The sequence below is a fragment of the Tachypleus tridentatus genome, chromosome 1 (genome assembly GCF_004210375.1).
Source record: "Tachypleus tridentatus isolate NWPU-2018 chromosome 1, ASM421037v1, whole genome shotgun sequence".
In the NCBI taxonomy this organism is placed as follows: domain Eukaryota; kingdom Metazoa; phylum Arthropoda; class Merostomata; order Xiphosura; family Limulidae; genus Tachypleus; species Tachypleus tridentatus.
The window spans coordinates 116,035,795-116,060,566 of NC_134825.1; the positions used below are offsets into that span (position 1 = coordinate 116,035,795).

At 29.5% G+C, this 24,772-nt stretch overlaps 1 long non-coding RNA gene across 3 annotated transcripts in view; it reads left to right on the forward strand.

Annotated features, from left to right (window-relative positions):
• Window positions 1–24,772, forward strand: part of LOC143222240 (uncharacterized) — a 119,292-nt gene that overhangs the window by 82,442 nt on the left and 12,078 nt on the right. Inside the window, exons 3-4 of one of the 3 annotated variants that reach the window (XR_013012119.1) lie at window positions 20,685–23,218; window positions 23,267–23,613. The exons of 1 other annotated variant lie outside the window; for it this stretch is intronic. This is a non-coding gene — a long non-coding RNA (uncharacterized LOC143222240). Of the gene's footprint in view, window positions 1–20,684; window positions 23,614–24,772 lie in introns of those variants that run through there. One more of the 3 variants, XR_013012118.1, reaches the window with a different exon arrangement.

Consider the following 24,772-nt stretch of genomic DNA (forward strand, 5'->3'; position numbering starts at 1 on the left):
CAACAATGTACACCAATCCTACCTTCTTGTAGTTAAACAGTGGCTAGTAGTTATTATCCAACAATGTACACCAATCCTACCTTCATGTAGTTAAACAGTGGCTAGTAGTTATTATCCAACAATGTACACCAATCCTACCTTCATGTAGTTAAACAGTGGCTAGTAGTTATTATCCAACAATGTACACCAATCCTACCTTCATGTAGTTAAACAGTGGCTAGTAGTTATTATCCAACAATGTACACCAATTTTACCTTCATGTAGTTAAACAGTGGCTAGTAGTTATTATCCAACAATGTACACCAATCCTACCTTCATGTAGTTAAACAGTGGCTAGTAGTTATTATCCAACAATGTACACCAATCCAACCTTGATACATTTAAGTCGGGATAAACATATGTTCTCTTAAAATACACCTTCTTTGAGTTAAACGTGTATAGTAGAAAATTTCCACCACAGTTTCTAAACGTAATATTGTCTAGTGAATGAATGTCTAAGACCGTTTCTTGAAATCATAGATTTACATTACTGTTAAATTTTAGCTCCTTTTAACCGATGAAAACACTCATTATTTGCTGAAACTCGAGCGAAATATTTCTTGTTCAGTGACAATAATACTCTCTCTATTATGTTTGTGTGCTTACCTGCTATAGTCTGTTTGCTTTTTGTCCAGTCTTATTAAAAAAAGCGATTGTTTATGAAACTTACATTGCATGTAATTCATATCTGTTTGCTGTTCACCAAACACCTATTTGTGCTGTTTAACGGTATCTAATCATACCGTTATTTGAATAAGATGATCTGATTGACTAATCATACCATTATTTGAATAAGATGATCTTATTGTCTAATCGTACCGTTATTTGAATAAGATGATCTGATTGTCTTATCATACCATTATTTGAATAAGATGATCTGATTGTCTAATCATACCGTTATTTGAATAAGATGATCTGATTGTCTAATCATACCATTATTTGAATAAGATGATCTGATTGTCTAATCATACCGTTATTTGAATAAGATGATCTGATTGTCTAATCATACCATTATTTGAATAAGATGATCTGATTGTCTAATCATACCGTTATTTGAATAAGATGTGTCTGATTGTCTTATCATACCATTATTTGAATAAGATGATCTGATTGTCTAATCATACCGTTATTTGAATAAGATGATCTGATTGTCTAATCATACCATTATTTGAATAAGATGATCTGATTGTCTAATCATACCGCTATTTGAATAAGATAATCTGATTGTCTAATCGTACCGTTATTTGAATAAGATGATCTGATTGTCTTATCATACCATTATTTGAATAAGATGATCTGATTGTCTAATCATACCGTTATTTGAATAAGATGATCTGGTTGTCTAATCATACCATTATTTGAATAAGATGATCTGATTGTCTAATCATACCGTTATTTGAATAAGATGATCTGATTGTCTAATTATTCCATTATTTGAATAAGATGATCTGATTGTCTAATCACACCATTATTTGAATAAGATGATCTGATTGTCTAATCATACCGTTATTTGAATAAGATGATCTGATTGTCTAATCATACCATTATTTGAATAAGATGATCTGATTGTCTAATCATACCGCTATTTGAATAAGATGATCTGATTGTCTAATTATTCCATTATTTGAATAAGATAATCTGATTGTCTAATCGTACCGTTATTTGAATAAGATGATCTGATTGTCTTATCATACCATTATTTGAATAAGATGATCTGATTGTCTAATCGTACCGTTATTTGAATAAGATGATCTGATTGTCTAATCATACCATTATTTGAATAAGATGATCTGATTGTCTAATCATACCGTTATTTGAATAAGATGATCTGATTGTCTAATTATTCCATTATTTCAATAAGATGATCTGATTGTCTAATCGTACCGTTATTTGAATAAGATGATCTGATTGTCTTATCATACCATTATTCGAATAAGATGATCTGATTGTCTAATCATACCGTTATTTGAATAAGATGATCTGATTGTCTAATCGTACCGTTATTTGAATAAGATGATCTGATTGTCTAATCATACCATTATTTGAATAAGATGATCTGATTGTCTAATCATACCGTTATTTGAATAAGATGATCTGATTGTCTAATCACACCATTATTTGAATAAGATGATCTGATTGTCTAATCATACCATTATTTGAATAAGATGATCTGATTGTCTAATCATACCGTTATTTGAATAAGATGATCTGATTGTCTAATCACACCATTATTTGAATAAGATGATCTGATTGTCTAATCACACCATTATTTGAATAAGATGATCTGATTGTCTAATTATTCCATTATTTGAATAAGATGATCTGATTGTCTAATCATACCATTATTTGAATAAGATGATCTGGTTGTCTAATCATACCATTATTTGAATAAGATGATCTGATTGTCTAATCACACCATTATTTGAATAATATGATCTGACTGTCTAATCATACCGTTATTTGAATAAGATGATCTGATTGTCTAATCACACCATTATTTGAATAAGATGATCTGATTGTCTAATCACACCATTATTTGAATAAGATGATCTGATTGTCTAACCATACTGTTATTTGAATAAGATGATCTGATTGTCTAATCATACCGTTATTTGAATAAGATGATCTGGTTGTCTAATCATACCATTATTTGAATAAGATGATCTGATTGTCCAATTATTCTATTATTTGAATAAGATGATCTGATTGTCTAATCATACCATTATTTGAATAAGATGATCTGATTGTCTAATCACACCATTATTTGAATAAGATGATCTAATTGTCTAATCACACCATTATTTGAATAAGATGATCTGATTGTCTAACCATACTGTTATTTGAATAAGATGATCTGGTTGTCTAATCATACCGTTATTTGAATAAGATGATCTGATTGTCTAATTATTCCATTATTTTAATAAGATGATCTGATTGTCTAATCATACCGTTATTTGAATAAGATGATCTGGTTGTCTAATCATACCATTATTTGAATAAGATGAACTGATTGTCTAATTATTCCATTATTTGAATAAGATGATCTGATTGTCTAATCATACCGTTATTTGAATAAGATGATCTGGTTGTCTAATCATACCATTATTTGAATAAGATGATCTGATTGTCTAATTATTCCATTATTTGAATAAGATGATCTGATTGTCTAATCATACCATTATTTGAATAAGATGATCTGGTTGTCTAATCATACCGTTATTTGAATAAGATGATCTGATTGTCTAATTATTCCATTATTTGAATAAGATGATCTGACAGTCTAATCCTACCATTATTTGAATAATATGATCTGACTGTCTAATCATACCGTTATTTGAAAAAGATGATCTGGTTGTCTAATCATACCGTTATTTGAATAAGATGATCTGACTGTCTAATCATACCATTATTTGAATAAGATGATCTTGTTGTCTAATAATACCATTATTTGAATAAGATTATCTGGTTGTCTAATCATACCGTTATTTGAATAATATGATCTGATTGTCTAATTATTCCATTATTTGAATAAGATGATCTGACTGTCTAATCCTACCATTATTTGAATAATATGATCTGACTGTCTAATCATACCGTTATTTGAATAAGATGATCTGATTGTCTAATTATTCCATTATTTGAATAAGATGATCTGACTGTCTAATCCTACCATTATTTGAATAAGATGATCTGATTGTCTAATCATATCATTATTTGAATAAGATGATCTGATTGACTAATCATACCATTATTTGAATAAGATGATCTGATTGTCTAATCGTACCGTTATTTGAATAAGATGATCTGATTGTCTTATCATACCATTATTTGAATAAGATGATCTGATTGTCTAATCATACCGTTATTTGAATAAGATGATCTGATTGTCTAATCATACCATTATTTGAATAAGATGATCTGATTGTCTAATCATACCGTTATTTGAATAAGATGATCTGATTGTCTAATCACACCGTTATTTGAATAAGATGATCTGATTGTCTAATCATACCGTTATTTGAATAAGATGATCTGATTGTCTAATTATTCCATTATTTGAATAAGATGATCTGATTGTCTAATCGTACCGTTATTTGAATAAGATGTGTCTGATTGTCTTATCATACCATTATTTGAATAAGATGATCTGATTGTCTAATCATACCGTTATTTGAATAAGATGATCTGATTGTCTAATCATACCATTATTTGAATAAGATGATCTGATTGTCTAATCATACCGCTATTTGAATAAGATGATCTGATTGTCTAATTATTCCATTATTTGAATAAGATAATCTGATTGTCTAATCGTACCGTTATTTGAATAAGATGATCTGATTGTCTTATCATACCATTATTTGAATAAGATGATCTGATTGTCTAATCATACCGTTATTTGAATAAGATGATCTGGTTGTCTAATCATACCATTATTTGAATAAGATGATCTGATTGTATAATCATACCGTTATTTGAATAAGATGATCTGATTGTCTAATTATTCCATTATTTGAATAAGATGATCTGATTGTCTAATCACACCATTATTTGAATAAGATGATCTGATTGTCTGATCATACCGTTATTTGAATAAGATGATCTGATTGTCTAATCATACCATTATTTGAATAAGATGATCTGATTGTCTAATCATACCGCTATTTGAATAAGATGATCTGATTGTCTAATTATTCCATTATTTGAATAAGATAATCTGATTGTCTAATCGTACCGTTATTTGAATAAGATGATCTGATTGTCTTATCATACCATTATTTGAATAACATGATCTGATTGTCTAATCGTACCGTTATTTGAATAAGATGATCTGATTGTCTAATCATACCATTATTTGAATAAGATGATCTGATTGTCTAATCATACCGTTATTTGAATAAGATGATTTGATTGTCTAATTATTCCATTATTTCAATAAGATGATCTGATTGTCTAATCGTACCGTTATTTGAATAAGATGATCTGATTGTCTTATCATACCATTATTCGAATAAGATGATCTGATTGTCTAATCATACCGTTATTTGAATAAGATGATCTGATTGTCTAATCATACCGTTATTTGAATAAGATGATCTGATTGTCTAATCATACCATTATTTGAATAAGATGATCTGATTGTCTAATCATACCGTTATTTGAATAAGATGATCTGATTGTCTAATCACACCATTATTTGAATAAGATGATCTGATTGTCTAATCATACCATTATTTGAATAAGATGATCTGATTGTCTAATCATACCGTTATTTGAATAAGATGATCTGATTGTCTAATCACACCATTATTTGAATAAGATGATCTGTTTGTCTAATCACACCATTATTTGAATAAGATGATCTGATTGTCTAATTATTCCATTATTTGAATAAGATGATCTGATTGTCTAATCATACCATTATTTGAATAAGATGATCTGGTTGTCTAATCATACCATTATTTGAATAAGATGATCTGATTGTCTAATCACACCATTATTTGAATAATATGATCTGACTGTCTAATCATACCGTTATTTGAATAAGATGATCTGATTGTCTAATCACACCATTATTTGAATAAGATGATCTGATTGTCTAATCACACCATTATTTGAATAAGATGATCTGATTGTCTAACCATACTGTTATTTGAATAAGATGATCTGATTGTCTAATCATACCATTATTTGAATAAGATGATCTGGTTGTCTATTCATACCATTATTTGAATAAGATGATCTGATTGTCTAATTATTCCATTATTTGAATAAGATGATCTGGTTGTCTAATCATACCGTTATTTGAATAACATGATCTGATTGTTTATTTATTCCATTATTTGAATAAGATTATCTGACTGTTTAATCCTACCATTATTTGAATAATATGATCTGACTGTCTAATCATACCGTTATTTGAATAAGATGATCTGATTGTCTAATCACACCATTATTTGAATAAGATGATCTAATTGTCTAATCACACCATTATTTGAATAAGATGATCTGATTGTCTAACCATACTGTTATTTGAATAAGATGATCTGGTTGTCTAATCATACCGTTATTTGAATAAGATGATCTGATTGTCTAATTATTCCATTATTTTAATAAGATGATCTGATTGTCTTATCATACCGTTATTTGAATAAGATGATCTGGTTGTCTAATCATACCATTATTTGAATAAGATGATCTGATTGTCTAATTATTCCATTATTTGAATAAGATGATCTGATTGTCTAATCATACCGTTATTTGAATAAGATGATCTGGTTGTCTAATCATACCATTATTTGAATAAGATGATCTGATTGTCTAATTATTCCATTATTTGAATAAGATGATCTGATTGCCTAATCATACCATTATTTGAATAAGATGATCTGGTTGTCTAATCATACCGTTATTTGAATAAGATGATCTGATTGTCTAATTATTCCATTATTTGAATAAGATGATCTGACAGTCTAATCCTACCATAATTTGAATAATATGATCTGACTGTTTAATCATACCGTTATTTGAAAAAGATGATCTGGTTGTCTAATCATACCGTTATTTGAATAAGATGATCTGACTGTCTAATCATACCATTATTTGAATAAGATGATCTTGTTGTCTAATAATACCATTATTTGAATAAGATTATCTGGTTGTCTAATCATACCGTTATTTGAATAATATGATCTGATTGTCTAATTATTCCATTATTTGAATAAGATGATCTGACTGTCTAATCCTACCATTATTTGAATAATATGATCTGACTGTCTAATCATACCGTTATTTGAATAAGATGATCTGATTGTCTAATTATTCCATTATTTGAATAAGATGATCTGACTGTCTAATCCTACCATTATTTGAATAAGATGATCTGATTGTCTAATCATATCATTATTTGAATAAGATGATCTGATTGTCTAATTATTCCATTATTTGAATAAGATGATCTGGTTGTCTAATCATACCGTTATTTGAATAAGATGATCTGATTGTCTAATTATTCCATTATTTGAATAAGATGATCTGACTGTCTAATCCTACCATTATTTGAATAATATGATCTGACTGTCTAATCATACCGTTATTTGAATAAGATGATCTGATTGTCTAATTATTCCATTATTTGAATAAGATGATCTGATTGTCTAATCATACCGTTATTTGAATAAGATTATCTGATTGTCTAATCATACCATTATTTGAATAAGATGATCTGATTGTCTAATCATACCGTTATTTGAATAAGATGATCTGATTGTCTAATGATTCCATTATTTGAATAAGATGATCTGGTTGTCTAATCATACCGTTATTTGAATAATATGATCTGATTGTCTAATTATTCCATTATTTGAATAAGATGATCTGACTGTCTAATCCTACCATTATTTGAATAATATGATCTGACTGTCTAATCATACCGTTATTTGAATAAGATGATCTGATTGTCTAATTATTCCATTATTTGAATAAGATGATCTGACTGTCTAATCCTACCATTATTTGAATAAGATGATCTGATTGTCTAATCATATCATTATTTGAATAAGATGATCTGATTGACTAATCATACCATTATTTGAATAAGATGATCTGATTGTCTAATCGTACCGTTATTTGAATAAGATGATCTGATTGTCTTATCATACCATTATTTGAATAAGATGATCTGATTGTCTAATCATACCGTTATTTGAATAAGATGATCTGATTGTCTAATCATACCATTATTTGAATAAGATGATCTGATTGTCTAATCATACCGTTATTTGAATAAGATGATCTGATTGTCTAATCACACCGTTATTTGAATAAGATGATCTGATTGTCTAATCATACCGTTATTTGAATAAGATGATCTGATTGTCTAATTATTCCATTATTTGAATAAGATGATCTGATTGTCTAATCATACCGTTATTTGAATAAGATGTGTCTGATTGTCTTATCATACCATTATTTGAATAAGATGATCTGATTGTCTAATCATACCGTTATTTGAATAAGATGATCTGATTGTCTAATCATACCGTTATTTGAATAAGATGATCTGATTGTCTAATCATACCGCTATTTGAATAAGATGATCTGATTGTCTAATTATTCCATTATTTGAATAAGATGATCTGATTGTCTAATCATACCGTTATTTGAATAAGATGATCTGATTGTCTTATCATACCATTATTTGAATAAGATGATCTGATTGTCTAATCATACCGTTATTTGAATAAGATGATCTGGTTGTCTAATCATACCATTATTTGAATAAGATGATCTGATTGTCTAATCATACCGTTATTTGAATAAGATGATCTGATTGTCTAATTATTCCATTATTTGAATAAGATGATCTGATTGTCTAATCACACCATTATTTGAATAAGATGATCTGATTGTCTAATCATACCGTTATTTGAATAAGATGATCTGATTGTCTAATCATACCATTATTTGAATAAGATGATCTGATTGTCTAATCATACCGCTATTTGAATAAGATGATCTGATTGTCTAATTATTCCATTATTTGAATAAGATAATCTGATTGTCTAATCATACCGTTATTTGAATAAGATGATCTGATTGTCTTATCATACCATTATTTGAATAAGATGATCTGATTGTCTAATCATACCGTTATTTGAATAAGATGATCTGATAGTCTAATCATACCATTATTTGAATAAGATGATCTGATTGTCTAATCATACCGTTATTTGAATAAGATGATCTGATTGTCTAATTATTCCATTATTTCAATAAGATGATCTGATTGTCTAATCGTACCGTTATTTGAATAAGATGATCTGATTGTCTTATCATACCATTATTCGAATAAGATGATCTGATTGTCTAATCATACCGTTATTTGAATAAGATGATCTGATTGTCTAATCGTACCGTTATTTGAATAAGATGATCTGATTGTCTAATCATACCATTATTTGAATAAGATGATCTGATTGTCTAATCATACCGTTATTTGAATAAGATGATCTGATTGTCTAATCACACCATTATTTGAATAAGATGATCTGATTGTCTAATCATACCATTATTTGAATAAGATGATCTGATTGTCTAATCATACCGTTATTTGAATAAGATGATCTGATTGTCTAATCACACCATTATTTGAATAAGATGATCTGATTGTCTAATCACACCATTATTTGAATAAGATGATCTGATTGTCTAATTATTCCATTATTTGAATAAGATGATCTGATTGTCTAATCATACCATTATTTGAATAAGATGATCTGGTTGTCTAATCATACCATTATTTGAATAAGATGATCTGATTGTCTAATCACACCATTATTTGAATAATATGATCTGACTGTCTAATCATACCGTTATTTGAATAAGATGATCTGATTGTCTAATCACACCATTATTTGAATAAGATGATCTGATTGTCTAACCATACTGTTATTTGAATAAGATGATCTGATTGTCTAATCATACCGTTATTTGAATAAGATGATCTGGTTGTCTAATCATACCATTATTTGAATAAGATGATCTGATTGTCCAATTATTCTATTATTTGAATAAGATGATCTGATTGTCTAATCATACCATTATTTGAATAAGATGATCTGGTTGTCTATTCATACCATTATTTGAATAAGATGATCTGATTGTCTAATTATTCCATTATTTGAATAAGATGATCTGATTGTCTAATCATACCATTGTTTGAATAAGATGATCTGGTTGTCTAATCATACCGTTATTTGAATAAGATGATCTGATTGTTTATTTATTCCATTATTTGAATAAGATTATCTGACTGTTTAATCCTACCATTATTTGAATAAGATGATCTGATTGTCTAATCATACCATTGTTTGAATAAGATGATCTGGTTGTCTAATCATACCGTTATTTGAATAAGATGATCTGATTGTTTATTTATTCCATTATTTGAATAAGATTATCTGACTGTTTAATCCTACCATTATTTGAATAAGATGATCTAATTGTCTAATCACACCATTATTTGAATAAGATGATCTGATTGTCTAACCATACTGTTATTTGAATAAGATGATCTGGTTGTCTAATCATACCGTTATTTGAATAAGATGATCTGATTGTCTAATTATTCTATTATTTTAATAAGATGATCTGATTGTCTTATCATACCGTTATTTGAATAAGATGATCTGGTTGTCTAATCATACCATTATTTGAATAAGATGATCTGATTGTCTAATTATTCCATTATTTGAATAAGATGATCTGATTGTCTAATCATACCGTTATTTGAATAAGATGATCTGGTTGTCTAATCATACCATTATTTGAATAAGATGATCTGATTGTCTAATTATTCCATTATTTGAATAAGATGATCTGATTGTCTAATCATACCATTATTTGAATAAGATGATCTGGTTGTCTAATCATACCGTTATTTGAATAAGATGATCTGATTGTCTAATTATTCCATTATTTGAATAAGATGATCTGACAGTCTAATCCTACCATTATTTGAATAATATGATCTGACTGTCTAATCATACCATTATTTGAATAAGATGATCTTGTTGTCTAATAATACCATTATTTGAATAAGATTATCTGGTTGTCTAATCATACCGTTATTTGAATAATATGATCTGATTGTCTAATTATTCCATTATTTGAATAAGATGATCTGACTGTCTAATCCTACCATTATTTGAATAATATGATCTGACTGTCTAATCATACCGTTATTTGAATAAGATGATCTGATTGTCTAATTATTCCATTATTTGAATAAGATGATCTGATTGTCTAATCATACCGTTATTTGAATAAGATTATCTGATTGTCTAATCATACCATTATTTGAATAAGATGATCTGATTGTCTAATCATACCGTTATTTGAATAAGATGATCTGATTGTCTAATGATTCCATTATTTGAATAAGATGATCTGGTTGTCTAATCATACCGTTATTTGAATAATATGATCTGATTGTCTAATTATTCCATTATTTGAATAAGATGATCTGACTGTCTAATCATACCGTTATTTGAATAAGATGATCTGATTGTCTAATTATTCCATTATTTCAATAAGATGATCTGATTGTCTAATCATACCGTTATTTGAATAAGATTATCTGATTGTCTAATCATACCATTATTTGAATAAGATGATCTGATTGTCTAATCATACCGTTATTTGAATAAGATGAACTGATTGTCTAATGATTCCATTATTTGAATAAGATGATCTGATTGTCTAATCGTACCGTTATTTGAATAAGATGATCTGATTGTCTAATTTTTCCATTATTTGAATAAGATGATCTGGTTGTCTAATCATACCATTATTTGAATAAGATGATCTGACTGTCTAATCATACCATAATTTGAATAAGATGATCTGGTTGTCTAATCATACCATTATTTGAATAAGATGATCTGGTTGTCTAATCATACCATTATTTGAATAAGATGATCTGATTGTCTAATCATACCGTTATTTCAATAAGATGATTTGATTGTCTAATCATACCATTATTTGAATAAGATGATCTGATTGTCTAATCACACCATTATTTGAATAAGATGATCTGGTTGTCTAATCATACCGTTATTTGAATAAGATGATCTGATTGTCTAATTATTCCATTATTTGAATAAGATTATCTGACTGTTTAATCCTACCATTATTTGAATAATATGATCTGACTGTCTAATCATACCGTTATTTGAATAAGTTGATCTGATTGTCTAATCACACCATTATTTGAATAAGATGATCTGATTGTCTAATCACACCATTATTTGAATAAGATGATCTGATTGTCTAACCATACTGTTATTTGAATAAGATGATCTGATTGTCTAATCATACCGTTATTTGAATAAGATGATCTGGTTGTCTAATCATACCGTTATTTGAATAAGATGATCTGATTGTCTAATTATTCCATTATTTGAATAAGATGATCTGATTGTCTAATCATACCGTTATTTGAATAAGATGATCTGATTGTCTAATTATTCCATTATTTGAATAAGATGATCTGACTGTCTAATCCTACCATTATTTGAATAATATGATCTGACTGTCTAATCATACCGTTATTTGAATAAGATGATCTGATTGTCTAATTATTCCATTATTTGAATAAGATGATCTGATTGTTTAATCATACCGTTATTTGAATAAGATTATCTGATTGTCTAATGATTCCATTATTTGAATAAGATGATCTGGTTGTCTAATCTTACCGTTATTTGAATAAGATGATCTGATTGTTTAATTATTCCATTATTTGAATAAGATTATCTGACTGTTTAATCATACCATTATTTGAATAATATGATCTGACTGTCTTATCATACCGTTATTTGAATAAGATGATCTGATTGTCTAACCATACTGTTATTTGAATAAGATGATCTGATTGTCTAATTATTCCATTATTTGAATAAGATGATGTGATTGTCTAATCATACCGTTATTTGAATAAGATGATCTGATTGTCTAATTATTCCATTATTTGAATAAGATGATCTGATTGTCTAATCATACCGTTATTTGAATAAGATGATCTGGTTGTCTAATCATACCATTATTTGAATAAGATGATCTGATTGTCTAATTATTCCATTATTTGAATAAGATGATCTGATTGTCTAATCATACCGTTATTTGAATAAGATGATCTGGTTGTCTAATCATACCATTATTTGAATAAGATGATCTGATTGTCTAATTATTCCATTATTTGAATAAGATGATCTGATTGTCTAATCATACCATTATTTGAATAAGATGATCTGGTTGTCTAATCATACCGTTATTTGAATAAGATGATCTGATTGTCTAATTATTCCATTATTTGAATAAGATGATCTGACAGTCTAATCCTACCATTATTTGAATAATATGATCTGACTGTCTAATCATACCATTATTTGAATAAGATGATCTTGTTGTCTAATAATACCATTATTTGAATAAGATTATCTGGTTGTCTAATCATACCGTTATTTGAATAATATGATCTGATTGTCTAATTATTCCATTATTTGAATAAGATGATCTGACTGTCTAATCCTACCATTATTTGAATAATATGATCTGATTGTCTAATCATACCGTTATTTGAATAAGATGATCTGATTGTCAATTATTCCATTATTTGAATAAGATGATCTGATTGTCTAATCATACCGTTATTTGAATAAGATTATCTGATTGTCTAATCATACCATTATTTGAATAAGATGATCTGATTGTCTAATCATACCGTTATTTGAATAAGATGATCTGATTGTCTAATGATTCCATTATTTGAATAAGATGATCTGGTTGTCTAATCATACCGTTATTTGAATAATATGATCTGATTGTCTAATTATTCCATTATTTGAATAAGATGATCTGACTGTCTAATCATACCGTTATTTGAATAAGATGATCTGATTGTCTAATTATTCCATTATTTCAATAAGATGATCTGATTGTCTCAATCATACCGTTATTTGAATAAGATTATCTGATTGTCTAATCATACCATTATTTGAATAAGATGATCTGATTGTCTAATCATACCGTTATTTGAATAAGATGAACTGATTGTCTAATGATTCCATTATTTGAATAAGATGATCTGATTGTCTAATCATACCGTTATTTGAATAAGATGATCTGATTGTCTAATTTTTCCATTATTTGAATAAGATGATCTGGTTGTCTAATCATACCATTATTTGAATAAGATGATCTGACTGTCTAATCATACCATTATTTGAATAAGATGATCTGATTGTCTAATCATACCATTATTTGAATAAGATGATCTGGTTGTCTAATCATACCATTATTTGAATAAGATGATCTGATTGTCTAATCATACCGTTATTTCAATAAGATGATTTGATTGTCTAATCATACCATTATTTGAATAAGATGATCTGATTGTCTAATCACACCATTATTTGAATAAGATGATCTGGTTGTCTAATCATACCGTTATTTGAATAAGATGATCTGATTGTCTAATTATTCCATTATTTGAATAAGATTATCTGACTGTTTAATCCTACCATTATTTGAATAATATGATCTGACTGTCTAATCATACCGTTATTTGAATAAGTTGATCTGATTGTCTAATCACACCATTATTTGAATAAGATGATCTGATTGTCTAATCACACCATTATTTGAATAAGATGATCTGATTGTCTAACCATACTGTTATTTGAATAAGATGATCTGATTGTCTAATCATACCGTTATTTGAATAAGATGATCTGGTTGTCTAATCATACCGTTATTTGAATAAGATGATCTGATTGTCTAATTATTCCATTATTTGAATAAGATGATCTGATTGTCTAATCATACCGTTATTTGAATAAGATGATCTGATTGTCTAATTATTCCATTATTTGAATAAGATGATCTGACTGTCTAATCCTACCATTATTTGAATAATATGATCTGACTGTCTAATCATACCGTTATTTGAATAAGATGATCTGATTGTCTAATTATTCCATTATTTGAATAAGATGATCTGATTGTTTAATCATACCGTTATTTGAATAAGATTATCTGATTGTCTAATGATTCCATTATTTGAATAAGATGATCTGGTTGTCTAATCTTACCGTTATTTGAATAAGATGATCTGATTGTTTAATTATTCCATTATTTGAATAAGATTATCTGACTGTTTAATCATACCATTATTTGAATAATATGATCTGACTGTCTTATCATACCGTTATTTGAATAAGATGATCTGATTGTCTAACCATACTGTTATTTGAATAAGATGATCTGATTGTCTAATTATTCCATTATTTGAATAAGATGATGTGATTGTCTAATCATACCGTTATTTGAATAAGATGATCTGATTGTCTAATTATTCCATTATTTGAATAAGATGATCTGATTGTCTAATCATACCGTTATTTGAATAAGATGATCTGGTTGTCTAATCATACCATTATTTGAATAAGATGATCTGATTGTCTAATTATTCCATTATTTGAATAAGATGATCTGATTGTCTAATCATACCATTATTTGAATAAGATGATCTGGTTGTCTAATCATACCGTTATTTGAATAAGATGATCTGATTGTCTAATTATTCCATTATTTGAATAAGATTATCTGACTGTTTAATCCTACCATTATTTGAATAATATGATCTGACTGTCTAATCATACCGTTATTTGAATAAGATGATCTGATTGTCTAATCACACCATTATTTGAATAAGATGATCTGATTGTCTAACCATACTGTTATTTGAATAAGATGATCTGATTGTCTAATCATACCGTTATTTGAATAAGATGATCTGGTTGTCTAATCATACCGTTATTTGAATAAGATGATCTGATTGTCTAATTATTCCATTATTTGAATAAGATGATCTGACTGTCTAATCCTACCATTATTTGAATAAGATGATCTGATTGTCTAATCATACCATTATCTGAATAAGATGATCTGGTTGTCTAATCATACCATTATTTGAATAAGATGATCTGGTTGTCTAATCATACCATTATTTGAATAAGATGATCTGGTTGTCTAATCATACCATTATTTGAATAAGATGATCTGATTGTCTTATCATACCGTTATTTGAATAAGATGATCTGATTGTCTAATCGTACCGTTATTTGAATAAGGTGATCTGATTGTCTAATTATTCCATTATTTGAATAAGATGATCTGAATGTCTAATCATACCATTATTTGAATAAGATGATCGGGTTGTCTAATCGTACCATTATTTGAATAAGATTATCTGGTTGTCTAATCATACCGTTATTTGAATAAGATGATCTGATTGTCTAATTATTCCATTATTTGAATAAGATGATCTGACTGTCTAATCCTACCATTATTTGAATAATATGATCTGACTGTCTAATCATACCGTTATTTGAATTAGATGATCTGATTGTCTAATTATTCCATTATTTGAATAAGATGATCTGACTGTCTACTCCTACCATTTTTTGAATAATATGATCTCACTGTCTAATCATACCGTTATTTGAATAAGATGATCTGATTGTCTAATTATTCCATTATTTGAATAAGATGATCTGATTGTCTAATCATACCGTTTTTTGAATAAGATTATCTGATTGTCTAATCATACCATTATTTGAATAAGATGATCTGATTGTCTAATCGTACCGTTATTTGAATAAGATGATCTGATTGTCTAATTATTCCATTATTTGAATAAGATGATCTGATTGTCTAATCGTACCGTTATTTGAATAAGATGATCTGATTGTCTAATTATTCCATTATTTGAATAAGATGATCTGGTTGTCTAATCATACCATTATTTGAATAAGATGATCTGGTTGTCTAATCATACCATTATTTGAATAAGATGATCTGGTTGTCTAATCATACCATTATTTGAATAAGATGATCTGGTTGTCTAATCATACCATTATTTGAATAAGATGATCTGATTGTCTAATCATACCGTTATTTGAATAAGATGATCTGGTTGTCTAATCATACCATTATTTGAATAAGATGATCTGATTGTCTAATCATACCGTTATTTGAATAAGATGATCTGGTTGTCTAATCATACCATTATTTGGATAAGATGATCTGATTGTCTATACATACCGTTATTTGAATAAGATGATCTGATTGTCTAATCATACCGTTATTTGAATAAGATGATCTGATTGTCTAATTATTCCATTATTTGAATAAGATGATCTGACTGTCTAATCCTACCATTATTTGAATAATATGATCTGACTGTCTAATCATACCGTTATTTGAATAGGATGATCTGATTGTCTAATTATTCCATTATTTGAATAAGATGATCTGATTGTCTAATCATACCGTTATTTGAATAAGATGATCTGATTGTCTAATTATTCCATTATTTGAATAAGATGATCTGACTGTCTAATCATACCATTATTTGAATAAGATGATCTGGTTGTCTAATCATACCATTATTTGAATAAGATGATCTGGTTGTCTAATCATACCATTATTTGAATAAGATGATCTGATTGTCTAATCATACCATTATTTGTATAAGATGATCTGGTTGTCTAATCATACCGTTATTTGAATAAGATGATCTGGTTGTCTAATCATACCATTATTTGAATAAGATGATCTGATTGTCTAATCATACCATTATTTGAATAAGATGATCTGGTTGTCTAATCATACCATTATTTGAATAAGATGATCTGATTGTCTAATCATACCGTTATTTGAATAAGATGATCTGATTGTCTAATCGTACCGTTATTTGAATAAGATGATCTGATTGTCTAATCGTACCGTTATTTGAATAAGATGATCTGATTGTCTAATCGTACCGTTATTTGAATAAGATGATCTGATTGTCTAATCATACCATTATTTGAATAAGATGATCTTGTTGTCTAATCGTACCATTATTTGAATAAGATTATCTGGTTGTCTAATCATACCGTTATTTGAATAAGATGATCTGATTGTCTAATTTTTCCATTATTTGAATAAGATGATCTGACTGTCTAATCCTACCATTATTTGAATAATATGATCTGACTGTCTAATCATACCGTTATTTGAATAAGATGATCTGATTGTCTAATTATTCCATTATTTGAATAAGATGATCTGACTGTCTAATCCTACCATTATTTGAATAAGATGATCTGATTGTCTAATTATACCATTATTTGAATAAGATGATCTGGTTGTCTAATCATACCATTATTTGAATAAGATGATGAGGTTGTCTAATAATACCATTATTTGAATAAGATGATCTGATTGTCTAATCATACCATTATTTGAATAAGATGATCTGGTTGTCTAATCATACCATTATTTGAATAAGATGATCTGATTGTCTAATCATACCGTTATTTGAATAAGATGATCTGATTGTCTAATCGTACCGTTATTTGAATGAGATGATCTGATTGTCTAATCATACCGTTGTTTGAATAAGATGATCTGATTGTCTAATCATACCATTATTTGAATAAGATGATCTGATTGTCTAATCATACCATTATTTGAATAAGATGATCTGATTGTCTAATCATACCGTTATTTGAATAAGATGATCTGATTGTCTAATCGTACCGTTATTTGAATAAGATGATCTGATTGTCTAATTATTCCATTATTTGAATAAGATGATCTGATTGTCTAATCATACCATTATTTGAATAAGATGATCTGGTTGTCTAATCGTACCATTATTTGAATAAGATTATCTGGTTGTCTAATCATACCGTTATTTGAATAAGATGATCTGATTGTCTAATTATTCCATTATTTGAATAAGATGATCTGACTGTCTAATCCTACCATTATTTGAATAATATGATCTTACTGTCTAATCATACCGTTATTTGAATAAGATGATCTGATTGTCTAATTATTCCATTATTTGAATAAGATGATCTGACTGTCTAATCCTACCATTATTTTGAATAAGATGATCTGACTGTCTAATCATACCGTTATTTGAATAAGATGATCTGATTGTCTAATTATTCCATTATTTGAATAAGATGATCTGATTGTCTAATCATACCGTTTTTTGAATAAGATTATCTGATTGTCTAATCATACCGTTATTTGAATAAGATGATCTGGTTGTCTAATCATACCATTATTTGAATAAGATGATCTAGTTGTCTAATCATACCGTTATTTGAATAAGATGATCTAGTTGTCTAATCATACCATTATTTGAATAAGATGATCTGATTGTCTAATCATACCATTATTTGAATAAGATGATCTGGTTGTCTAATGATACCATTATTTGAATAAGATGATCTGATTGTCTAATCATACCGTTATTTGAATAAGATGATCTGGTTGTCTAATCATACCATTATTTGAATAAGATGATCTGATTGTCTAATCATACCGTTATTTGAATAAGATGATCTGATTGTCTAATCATACCGTTATTTGAATAAGATGATCTGATTGTCTAATCATACCATTATTTGAATAAGATGATCTGATTGTCTAATCATACCGTTATTTGAATAAGATGATCTTATTGTCTAGTTATTCCATTATTTGAATAAGATGATCTGGTTGTCTAATCATACCGTTATTTGAATAAGATGATTTGATTGTCTAACCATACTGTTATTTGAATGAGATGATCTGATTGTCTAATCATATCATTATTTGAATAAGATGATCTGGTTGTCTAATCATACCATTATTTGAATAAGATGATCTGATTTTCTAATCATACCGTTATTTGAATAAGATGATCTGGTTGTCTAATCATACCATTATTTGAATAAGATGATCTGATTGTCTAACCATACTGTTATTTGAATAAGATGATCTGATTGTCTAATCATATCATTATTTGAATAAGATGATCTGGTTGTCTAATCATACCATTAATTGAATAAGATGATCTGATTTTCTAATCATACCGTTATTTGAATAAGATGATCTGGTTGTCTAATCATACCATTATTTGAATAAGATGATCTGATTGTCTAATCATACCGTTATTTGAATAAGATGATCTGATTGTCTAATCATACCGTTATTTGAATAAGATGATCTGATTGTCTAGTCATACCATTATTTGATTAAAATGATCTGATTGTCTAATCATACCGTTATTTGAATAAGATGATCTGATTGTCTAATCATACCTTTATTTGAATAAGATGATCTGATTGTCTAATCATATCATTATTTGAATAAGATGATCTGGTTGTCTAATCATACCGTTATTTGAATAAGATGATCTGGTTGTCTAATCATACCGTTATTTGAATAAGATGATCTGGTTGTCTGATCATACCGTTATTTGAATAAGATGATCTGGTTGTCTAATCATACCGTTATTTGAATAAGATGATCTGGTTGTCTAATCATACCGTTATTTGAATAAGATGATCTGGTTGTCTAATCATACCGTTATTTGAATAAGATGATCTGGTTGTCTAATCATACCGTTATTTGAATAAGATGATCTGGTTGTCTAATCATACCGTTATTTGAATGAGAACGAAGTTTTCTATACCCGAAAGTTCCTTCTTTATTCAGTATTCGAGGACATTTTACTATTGGTACTTGTGTACTTGTCCTAAGTAGGTTTTTTTGTTTTTAGACTAATGGCGTATTTTGCATATTTCAAACTTGTGGTTTGCTTTTGTTTTTAGTGTGTATGTATGTTTGTATGCTTTATATCAAAAGCCACATCGAGCCTTTGATTTTAGCGTTGTAAATCCATAGACTTATCGCTGTCCCACCGTGAAACTTTGCCTTTGTTCTTACAGAGAGGTTTTTGAACATAATATTTTTAGTTTATGAGAATTGTTAACAATTTGGTTTCAATGTAATGATATGGTTAGTTTTTCCTGGGAAATTCTTTCCTTCACGAACCACAACGTAGTCTTCAATACAACGATACAGATGTGTGGAAACTCGTCGGATACGTTGTGTTAAGGAAAGGTTTTCCTTGGTGTTAGTATGCTCATCTTTGTTATTTTGTGAGGCAGCGCAACAAATTATTTTGACATCAGCATTTTTTGTGTCTGTGTCTCTCTATATATATTCTTTTTGTAGCTGTCATCTCTTTACAGACATAGACGAATCACTGACAATCCTGATGTCAGCCCCTGAGGGTCGGAACGACGGGTGAGGAACCACAATTTGCTACGCAGACCATGTAACTGTCTCGTGTTTTTCTGTCAAAATCAACCCAGCAGTGAGCTGGTGTAGAAGATGGGTGTCATCCTCATATGGCAGGGTGTTTTATTTAATAAAAGAAAGCCAAAAGGAAGCATCTGTCTGTTAGTCTTTTAAATTAAACTCGTAAAAAATCGCCTTCGTGTAAACAAGAAAAAAACAACAACAGCTTCCCATCTTTTTGGTTTTTATACTATAATCTTTTGATGTAAACAGATCCTAAACACATGTTTATTGAAACCAGTTTTAGTAGCTATTTCGATTTCCGGAAGTTTATGAAGAAATTTAAGTTTGTTTGTTTTGTTTTTTGATTTTCGCGCAAAGCTACACGAGGGTTATCTGCGCTAGCCGTCCCTAATTTAGCAGTGTAAGACTAGAGGGAAGGCAGCTAGTCACCACCACCCACCGCCAACTCTTGGGCTACTCTTTTACCAACGAATAGTGGTATTTATCGTCACATTATATTGCCCCCACGGCTGAAAGCACGTTTAGTATGAGGGATTCAATCCTTCGACCCTCAGATTACGAGTCGAATGCCTTAACCCACCTGGCCATGCCGGGCCTATGTGTCCACCGAGGAGAATCAAATCCCGCATTTTAGCTTTATAAGTCTGTATACCTACCGCTGTTCCATCGGTAGAAAGATAACCCATTGAAAACTTGTCTGATTTATACATACTATGGTTTCAGGTTGTTTTCCCGAAGGTATCCTGCAGGTTCTTGTTATCGAAACTTGCTGGCTCAGTGCGATTCGTAAATCAAACAAAGAAACAAAAACCGGAGAATTCTTCAGATGGTTGGCACCAGCTGCACAAGTGAAAGTCTACTTTATATAGTATGAATGTAAAACAAGTGCCAACTATTATATTATCTTCCTAATAAATATTCTCGTAATAAACGACTGATTGTGACTGGCTAGTCTAAATATTCTCGTAATAAAAAACCGATTGTGATTGGCTAGTCTTGTTACTATTTTTATCATTTATTCTACTCAAAACGCTGCATAGTTATGTGAAGTTACGTTAAGAAACAATATAAACACAATACAAGTAGATTAATTGGTATTTATAATTCAGGTCTTGCTGTTTATTTTTGTGTTGTGCTTATGGGTTATTCTATGTTCTTTTTCATGAAATATAAATATCCGTATGAAACTTTGTTTCGTTAAAAGTGTTCCTTCGTGAAATCAAATTATAAGTTGTGATAGGATCACAGTTTTATTTTGAAAGGTCCATGTCTACAGTGAAGTCAGTGTCCCTTTGAAAGGTTACAGTCTGTAATTAGATAGCAGTGTTCATCTGAAAGGTCCGAGTCTGTAATAAAGTCACAGTTTTCCTTTTAAAGGTTACAGTATGTAACTAGATAGCAGTGTTTATTGAAAGGTCCAAGTCTATAATAAAGTCACAGTGTCCCTTTGAAAGGTCACAGTCTGTAATGAGATAGCAGCGTTCATTTGAAAGGTTACAGTCTGTAATAAGATAGCAGTGTTCATTTGAAAGGTCCAAGTCTATAATAAAGTCACAGTGTCCCTTTGAAATATTACACTCTGTAACAAGATAGCAGTGTTCATTTGAAAGGTCCAAGTCTATAATAAAGTCACAGTGTCCCTTTGAAAGATTACACTCTGTAACAAGATAGCAGTGTTCATTTGAAAGGTCCACGTCTACAGTAAAGTCACAGTGTCCCTTTGAAAGGTTAAAGTGTGTAATAAGATAGCAGTGTTCATTTGAAAGGTCCAAGTCTACAGTAAAGTCAGTGTCCCTTTGAAAGGTTACAGTCTATAACAAGATAGCAGTGTCCATTTGAAAGGTCCAAGTCTATAAAAAAGTCACAGTGTCCCTTTGAAAGGTTAAAATCTGTAGTAAGATCACAGTGTCCCTTTGAAAGGTACAAGACTGTGTGATAAGATCACAGTGTAACTTTGAAAGCTTCAAGTCTGTTATAGTAAAAATAAACAGGATAATTGTCTCATTCTTAAAATTCAAAGAAAATATGAAACTTTAAAAAACACTACTCTGAAAATAATCGCTTTCTCGTGTTTCTCAACAAATAACAAATTATCAAGTTATAATCCTACTGTTCATCACCAGAGGGGGCCAAATATTGCAGGCAATGAATTAACTGTGATTTTGCCTGTTGCAACATTCAGGCTAGACAAAAAGACAGAGCTACTCATTTGTCTATATATACAATATACATATAAGTCCCAGGAGTAACTAGTGGGATTAATTGTAGAACTGGTGCTGTGTGTGTGTATAATGTGCAAAGGTGTTTAATTCTGGAGATGTCAAAAAATTAACTGGAAAACATTGAAAGATTTACTTAAATGAGAAGAAAAGATAATTTAGAAACATTTTTATGTAAAAAATGGTTAATAAGGTTGTCATGTTTTTATGTAGATGTACGTGTTCAATAAATGCTTTATGAGGTTGTCATGTTTTTATGTAGATGACGTGTTCAATAAATGCTTTATGAGGTTGTCATGTTTTTATGTAGCTGTACGTGTTCAATAAATGCTTTATGAGGTTGTCATGTTTTTATGTAGATTACGTGTTCAATAAATGCTTTATGAGGTTGTCATGTTTTTATGTAGATGTACGTGTTCAATAAATGCTTTATGAGGTTGTCATGTTTTTATGTAGCTGTACGTGTTCAATAAATGCTTTATGAGGTTGTCATGTTTTTATGTAGATGTACGTGTTCAATAAATGCTTTATGAGGTTGTCATGTTTTTATGTAGATGTACGTGTTCAATAAATGCTTTATGAGGTTGTCATGTTTTTATGTAGATGTACGTGTTCAATAAATGCTTTATGTTACGTATTTATGAGTTGACGATAAGTTTCAACAGTAAACAAGAGCAAATAGTTCACTTATTTTAAAAGCATGTATTTGAACAAGTCAGACGTAAATACAAATGTTCGTTAAATATTACAGTTGGGCTCGGCATGGCCAAGCGTGTTATGGCGTTCGACTCGTAATCCGAGGGTCGCGAGTTCGAATCCTGGTCGCACCAAAACATGCTCGCCCTTTCAGCCATGGGGGCGTTATAATGTCACGGTCATTCCTACTATTCGTTAGTAAAAGAGTAGCCCAAGAGTTGGCGGTGGGTGGTGATGACTAGCTGCCTTCCCTCTAGTATTGCAATGCCAAATTAGGGACGGCTAGCGCAGATAGCCTTCGAGTAGCTTTGCGCGAAATTCAAAAACAACAAAACAACCTTCCCTCTAGTCTTACACTACCAAATCAGGGACGGCTAGCGCAGAGAACCCTCGAGTAGCATTGCACGAAATTCAAAATAAACAAACAAACAATCGAATACTATAGTTGAATAAAGATTTTTAAAAAAATTATTTTTTCGCCAGAAGTCTGCAAAAGCTGGTTCAACTGTTTTCGAGCACAACTGAGAAGACGAATTATTATTCTCTACTCTGTAATTACAATACATTCTGCGACTAAACGCTTTAAAAATCGCCACTGTATAGTTTTCATGGTTAAACTTAAAAACACAGTCTAAATTTAGTTTACTGTTTTCTTCACAATCTATGCATGATTTTCACTAACTTACTTTCTTACACCAACGTGGTGTCCCATACATAATGCCCGACTGAGATCTAGAACTTTCTACAAACTACGGGACGTTATGGTGTAACAAAACTCACTTAAGAAACGAGAAAAATTCAGAAGCGTTGAGTAACACGACGTCAATTCATAGCAGTTGAACTACGTTTCAAATGATTGTAAACAGTTACGTAAGCAAACTTGCCATAACTATCACAGCCGGAGCTGAATGAACCATAACTAAGGACTGGTCAGTTTTATTAGTAGCTAAAGTATAATAAACATAAATTAAACAAATACACAAGTATTGTCAGAGAACCCCCATATTGATCATTCATTATAATGTTAATTACACCGAACCTCAAGAGAAAATAAAAGATTTTAAGGCTAAAACAACATAAAAGTTTTATTTTTGTAATGG